This window comes from Ovis aries, chromosome 5 (assembly GCF_016772045.2).
Source record: "Ovis aries strain OAR_USU_Benz2616 breed Rambouillet chromosome 5, ARS-UI_Ramb_v3.0, whole genome shotgun sequence".
Lineage (NCBI taxonomy): Eukaryota > Metazoa > Chordata > Mammalia > Artiodactyla > Bovidae > Ovis > Ovis aries.
In genome coordinates, this window is record NC_056058.1 from 40038978 (window position 1) to 40047222 (window position 8245).

The window sequence follows — 8245 nt, forward strand, 5'->3', positions numbered from 1 at the left end:
TATGCGTAATAAGAATAAACAAGAAAATTGAAAAGTCGTTTTGACTTTGCAAATCTTGTTAGTTTTTGTGTTTATTCAATAATGCAAAGGACTAAACAACAGAAATTTGTCTGAATTCCCTAACACAAAGAAACTGATGATATAACTGTTTCACTCTGTCTCCTGAAATTAAACCTGATTTCCCTGGCCTTGGAATGGTAAAATCAACTTCTTTTAGCTTGTGTGGCTCAGACTTACTCCCTGGTGGAGCAGAATATGTGGAAGAAGAGAAAAGGTGATACAAAATGTGTGTGCTCTAAATGCTGTCTTTGACTTTTTGTGGAAATGTGTTTAAAAGCGCAAACAAAATTAGTATCAAAGATGTCTGATTCCTATTTTTAATCTCTACATAATTCAGACTTTAGATTTCCTGAAATCTCAAAATTCTTTTTTTACCTGCTGCTGCTGCTAAGTTACTTCAGTCGTGTCCGACTCTGTGCGATCCCCTGGACGGCAGCCCACCAGGCTCCCGCGTCCCTGGGATTCTCCAGGCAAGAACACTGGAGTGGGTTGCCATTTCCTTCTCCAATGCATGAAAGTGAAAAGTGAAAGTGAAGTCACTCAGTTGTGTCTGACTCTTAGCGACCCCATGGACTGCAGCCCACCAGGCTCCGGCTTTCTCCGTGATTTTTTTTTTTTTTTTTTTTTTTTACCTAAGTACAGTATTTTATGGTCTTCCCAGATGGCTCAGTGGTAAAGAACTCACTTGCCAATGCAGAAGACATGAATTTAATTCTTGGATTGGGACTATCCCCTGGAGAATGAAATGGCAACCCACTTCAGTATTCTTGCTTGGGAAATCCCATGGACAGAGGAGCTTGGTGGACTATAGTTCATGGAGTCTCAAGAGAGTGGAAGAGAACATAGCAACTAAGCAACAGCAACACTATATTATACTTCACTTCATATTTCCATGTGCCTTAGTTACTAAGTCCTTTATTTTCTCTGGAAGTGTCTCTAATCTGGTGTGCAGTGACTCTGAAACTGAACAGACCTCAATCAGTTATGGAGCTCCTAACCTTTCATAATCTAGAATGGGATTCTATCCTTAATTTAAAAAATTTTAAGACTATTGGCTCAAATGTAACTCAAGAAATTGAACTAGCAGTTTAAAAATTGAAATATTCAATTACAAGAATCATACACCATGATCAAGTAGGATTTATATCAGGGATGCAAGGATTCTTTATGCAAATCAATCAATGTGCTATACTATTTTAAAAATTGAAGACTAAAAACTGTATCATTATCTCAATAGCCACAGAAAGCTTTTGAAAATAACTAATACTGATGAATGATATATATAAAAACTCCACAAAGTGAGCATAGAAGGAACCTATCTCAATATAATAAAGGCCATATATGACTAACCCACAGCAAGCCATTCTCAATAATGAAAAAGTGAAAGTATTTCCTCTAAGATTAGAAACAAGACAAGGATACTCACTCTCAACATTCTTATTAAACTTATTAAACATTCTTATTAAATTTATTAAAAAGTTTTGGACTTTCTAAATCCAACCATCACAGAAGAAAAAAAAATCAAAGGAATTCAAGTTGTAAAAGGAGAAGTAAACCTTTACTGCAGATGACATGATATTATACATAGAAAATACAAAAGATGCCATCAGAATAATAATAGAGCACATCAATGAATTTGGTAAATTTACATAACACAAAAATAATTCATAAAAATCTCTTGCATTCCTATACATTAACTACAAAAGATAGGGGAAAGAAATTAAGGAAACAATTCCATTTACCATTGCAGCAAAAAGAATAAAGTACTTAGGAATAAACATACCTAAGGAGACAAAAGACTCGTATACAGAAAACTATAAGATAGCGATAAAAGAAATCAAAGACAGTTTCATCCATCTCATCAGAACTGATTCAAATGAATTCTTTTTAATGGCTGAGTAATACTCCATTGTGTATATGTACCACAGCTTTCTTATCCATTCATCTGCTGATGGACATCTAGGTTGTTTCCATGTCCTGGCTATTATAAACAGTGCTGCGATGAACATTGGGGTACATGTGAGAGGGTGGGATGATTTGGGAGAATGACATTCTAACATGTATACTATCATGTGAATTGAAGCGCCAGTCTATGTCTGACGCAGGATGCAGCATGCTTGGGGATGGTGCATGGGGATGACCCAGAAAGATGTTATGGGGAGGGAGGTGGAGGGGGTTCATGTTTGGGAATGCATGTAAGAATTAAAGATTTTAAAATTTTAAAAATGAAAAACTAAAAAACTAAAAAATAAAAAAAAAAATAAAAAAAAATAAAGAAAAGGCAAAAAAAAAATAAATAAAAAAATTAAAAAAAAAAAAAAAGAAATCAAAGACAACAAAAACAGATGGAAATATACACCACATTCTTAGACTGGAAGAATTAATATTATGAAAGTGACTGTGTACTCAAAGAAATGTATTTATTCAGTGCACTCAAGAATTGGAACTTTCAAGAATTATAACAAAAAATTAAAATTATTTTTAATGGAAACACAAAAGATCTGGAATCATCAAAGCAATCTTGATGAAGAAAAACAAAGCTGGAAGAATCAAGCTCCCTAACTTAAGTATAATACAAAACTACAATAACACTATGCTATGGTACTAGCACAAAAATAGGAATATAGATTAATGGGATAGTTTATAAAGCCCAGATATAAACTCATGCACCTATGATCACCTAACTGGTGACATACAAAGCAAGAATATACAAGGAAGAAAAGACAGCCTCTTCAATAAGTGATGCTGGTAAAATTGGATAGCTACATGTAAAAGAAGGAAATTAGAATACTGTCTAACACAAACATAAAAATAAACTCAAGATAGATTAAAGACCTAAATACAAGGTCGGTCTCTACAAAATTCTTAGAATAAAACATAAACAAAACTTTCCTTGACATAAATCACAACAAGAACTTTTGGCCTAGTACCTAGAGTTATTTAAAAGCTTTTGCACAGCAAAGGAAACCATAAATAAGACAAAAAAGAGAACCCCCAGAATTAATGAAAATATTTCCAAATGAAGCATCTGACAAAGCATTAATTTCCAAAATAAACAATCAGATCATGTATCTCACTATGACAGGCAAAAAAAAAAACAAGCAACCCAATCAAAAACTGGATAGGAAATCTAAATAGATAGTCCTCCAGTCTGTCGGTTAGTCAGTTCGATAGTTCAGTCATGTCCAACTCTTTGTGACCCCATGGACTGCAGCACACCAGGCCTCCCTGTCCATCACCAACTCCCAGAGTTTACTCAAACTCCTGTCCATTGAGTCAGTGATGCCATCCAACTATCTCATCCTCTGTCATTCCCTTCTCCTGCCTCCTTCAATCTTTCCCAGCATCAGGGTCTTTTCAAATGAATCAGCCCTTCACATCAAGTGGCCAAAATATTGGAGTTTCAGCTTCAACATCAGTTCTTCCAGTGAAAACCCAGGACTGATCCCCTTTAGGATGGACTGGTTGGATCTCCTTGCAGTCCAAAGGACTCTCAAGTCTTCTCCAATACCATAGTTCAAAAGCATCAACTCTGGCGCTCAGCTTTCCCTATAGTCCAAATCTCATATCCATACATGACCATTGGAAAAACTATAGCCTTGACTAGACGGACCTTTGTTGTCAAAGTAATGTCTCTGCTTTTTAATATGCTGCCTAGGTTTATCATAACTTTCTTTCCAAAGAGTAAGTGTCTTTTTTGTTTGTTTTTTTTTTAATATAAATTTATTTATTTTAATAGAGGTTAAGAGTAAGCGTCTTTTAATTTCATGGCTGCAATCACCATCTGCAGTGATTTTGGAGCCCCCCAAAATAAAGTCAACCACTGTTTCTACTGTTTCCCCATCTACTTGCCATGAACTGATGGGACCAGATGCCATGACCTTAGTTTTCTGAATGTTGAGCTTTAAGCCAAATTTTTAACTCTCCTCTTTCACTTTCGTCAAGAGGCTCTTTAGTTCTTCGTCACTTTCTGCCATAAGGGTGGTGTCATCAGCATATCTGAGGTTATTGATATTTCTCCCGGCAATCTTGATTCCAGCTTGTGCTTCCTCCAGCCCAGAATTTCTCATGATGTACTCTGCATAGAAGTTAAATAAGCATGACAACAATATACAGCCTTGACATACTCCTTTTCCTATTTGGAACCCGCCTGTTGTTCCATGTCCAGTTCTAACTGTTGCTTCCTGACCTGCATATAGGTTTCTCAAGAGGCAGATTAGGTGATCTGGTATTCCCATCCCTTTCAGAATTTTCCACAGTTTATTGTGATCCACACAGTCAAAGGCTTTGGCATAGTCAATAAAGCAGAAATAGAGGTTTTTCTGGAACTCTCTTGCTTTTTCCATGATCCAGTGGATGCGGCAATTTGATCTCTGGTTCCTGTGACTTTTCTAAAACCAGCTTGATCACCTGGAAGATCGCAGTTCACATATTGCTGAAGCCTGGCTTGGAGAATTTTGAGCATTACTTTACTAGCGTGTGAGATGAGTGCAACTGTGCAGTGGTTTAAGCACTCTTTGGCATTGCCTTTCTTTGAGATTGGAATGAAAACTGACCTTTTCCAGTCCTGTGGCCACTGCTGAGTTTTCCAAATTTGCTGGCATATTGAGTGCAGCACTTTCACAGCATCATCTTTCAGGATTTGAAATAGCTCAACTGGAATTCTATCACCTCCACTAGCTTTGTTCATAGGATGCTTCCTAAGGCCCACTTGACTTCACATTCCAGGATGTCTGGCTCTAGGTGAGTGATCACACCATCGTGACTATCCGGGTTGTGAAGATCTGTTTTGTACAGTTCTTCTGTATATTCTTGCCACCTCTTCTCAATATCTTCTGCTTCTGTTAGGTCCATATCATTTCTGTCCTTTATTGGCCCATCTTTGCATGAAATCTTCCCTTTGGCTCTCTAATTTTCTTGAAGAGATCTCTAGCCTTTCCTATTCTATTGTTTTCCTCTATTTCTTTGTATTGATCACTGAGGAAGGCTTTCTTATCTCTCCTTACTATTCTTTGGAACTCTGCATTCAAATGGGTATATCTCTTCTTTTCTCCTTTGCTTTTTCCTTCCCTTCTTTTCACAGCTATTTGTAAGGCCTCCTCAGACAGCCATTTTGCTTTTTTGCATTTTTTTTTCTTGAGGATGGTTTTGCTCCCTGTCTCCTGTACAATGTTATGAACCTTGGTCCATAGTTCTTCAGGCACTCTGTCTATCAGATCTAGTCCCTTAAATCTATTTCTCACTTCCACTGTATAGTCATAAGGGATTTGATTTAGGTCATACCTGAATGGTCTAGTGGTGTTCTCCACTTTCTTCAGTTTCCATGATCTGAGGCACAGTCAGCTCCCAGTCTTGTTTTTGCTGACTGTATAGAGCTTCTCCATAGGAAGTATAAAGTATTGAGAACTCACACAAAGGAAACCACTTGAATACAAGACCCAGCATCATCCAGCCACCAGTAGCACTCTGTGCGGGATGCCTCATCTAAACACCAAACAATAAAATCATCAGCAGAAAAGATTACCACCTCACTCAACCTTGCTCACCAGAGGAAAAACAAACAATAAAGAACTCAGCACAAATCTCACCCTATAGGAAGCTTATACAAACCACTGGACCAAACTTAGGAGTGCAGAAACCAAATGGAAGAAAGAATTCAACCTTGAAGCCTGGGGAAAGGGGACCTCAAACACAATAAGTTAAAAAAAAAAAAGTAATGAAAAAGCAAAGAAATGCTACAAAAATGAAGGAACAAACTAGAAACACAGAAGACTATATAAATGAAGAGGAATGTATCTGAGTCAGTTCCATACTCTATCTATTGTAGTGTTTCAATGAGCAATGGGATACATGTGTGGTTTTCAATTTTGGTTTTCTCAGGATATATGCCTAGGAGTGGGATTGCTGGCTCATATGGTGGTTTTATTCCTAGTTTTTTAAGGAATATCTATACTATCTTCCATAGTGGCTGTATCAATTTACATTCCCACCAACAGTGCAAGATCATTCCCTTTTGTCCACACCCTCTTCAGCATTTATTGCTTGTCAGCTTTTTGATGATGGCAATTCTAACTGGTGTGAGGTGATATCTCATTGTAGTTTTGATTTGCATTTCCCTAATAATGAGCAATGTTGAGCATCTTTTCATGTGTTTGTTAGCCTTCTGTATGTCTTCTTTGGAAAAATGTCTCTTTAGGTCTTTTTCCACTTTTGGATTGGGTTGTTTGTTTTTCTGGCATTGAGTTGTATGAGTTGCTTATATATTATGGAAATTAATCCTTTGTCAATTGTTTCATTTGCTATTATTTTCTCCCATTCTGAGGGTTGTCTTTTCATCTTGCTTATAGTTTCCTTTGCTGCGCAAAAGTTTTTAAGTTTAATCAGGCCCCATGTGTTTACTTTTGTTTTTATTTCTGTTACTCTAGGAGGTGGGTCATAGAAGATCTTGCTTTGATTTACGTTATTGAGTGTTCTGCCTACGTTTTCCTCTAAGAGTTTTACAGCTTCTGGTCTTACATTTAGGTCTTTAATCCATTTGGAGTTTATCTTTGTATATGGTGTTAAGAAATGTTCTAATTTCATTCTTTCACATGTAGCTGCCCAGTTATTCCAACACCATTTATTGAAGAGACTGTCTTTGCCCCATTGTATATTCTTGCATCCTTTGTCAAAAATAAGGTATCCATACATGCATGGGTTTATTTCTGGGCTTTATATCTTGTTCCATTGGTCTATGTTTCTGTTTTTGTGCCAGTATCACACTGTCTTGATGACTATAGCTTTGTAGTATAATCTGAAGTCAGGAAGGTTGATTCTTCCAGCTCCATTTTCTTTCTCAAGACTGCTTTGGCTATTGGGGGTCTTTTGTGTTTCCATATGAATTGTGAAATTTTTTTGTTCTAGTTCTGTGAAACATGCCATTGGTAATTTGATAGGGATCACATGGAATCTGTAGATTGCATTTGGTAGTATAGTTGCTTTCACAATATTGATTCTTCCTACCCAGGAACATGGAATATCTCTCCATCTGTTTATGTCATCTTTGATTTCTTTCATTAGTGTCATAATTTTCTGTGTACAGTTCTTTTGTCTCCTTAGGTAAGTTTATTCCTAGATATTTAATTCTTTTTGATGCAATAGTGAATGGGATTGATTCCTTAATTTCTATTTCTGATTTTCATTGTTAGTATATAGAAATGCAAGTGATTTCTGTGTATTGATTTTGTATCCTGCAACTTTGCTAATGCACCGATTAACTATAGTAATTTTCTTATACTGTCTTTAAGGTTTTTTATATACAGTATCATGTCATCTGCAAACAGAGCTTTACTTCTTCTTTTCTGATCTGGATTCCTTTTATTTCTTTTTCTTCTCTGATTTCTGTAGCTAAGACTTCCAGAACTGTGTTGAAAAATAGTGGTGAAAGTGGACACCCTTGTCTTGATCCTAATCTTAGTGGGAATGCTTTCAGTTTTTCACCATTGAGAATAATGTTTGCTGTAACCTTATCATATATGACCTTTACTATGCTGAGGTAGGTCCCTTCTGTGCCCATTTTTGGAAGAATTTTTATCATAAATGGGTGCTTAATTTTGTCAAAGGCTTTTTCTGCATCTATTGAGATTATCATGAGTTTTATCTTTCAGTTTGTTAATATGGTGTATTACATTGATTGATTTGTGTATTTTGAAGAATCCTCGCATTCCTGGAATAAACCCAACTTGATCATGGTGTATGAGCTTTTTGATGTGTTGCTGAATTCTGTTTGCTACAATTTTGTTGAGGATTTTTGCATCTATGTTCATCAGTGATATCGGCCTGTAGTTTTCTTTCTGTGTGTTGTCTTTTTCTGGTTTTGGTGTCAGGGGGATGGTGGCCTCATAGAATGAGTTTGGAAGTGTTCCTTCCCCTGCAATTTTTTGAGAGTTTTAGAAGGATAAACAATAGCTCTTCTCTAAATGTTTGATAGAATTCTCCTGCGAATCCATCTGGTCCTGAGATTTTGTTTTTTGGGAGATTTTTGATCACAGCTTCTATTTCAGTGCTTGTAACTGGGTTGTTCGTAATTTCTCTTTCTTCCTGGTTCAGTCTTGGAAAATTGAACTTTTCTAAGAATCTGTCCATTTCTTCCAGGTTATCCATTTTATTGCCATGTAGTTGTTCATAATGGACTTCCCTTGTGGCT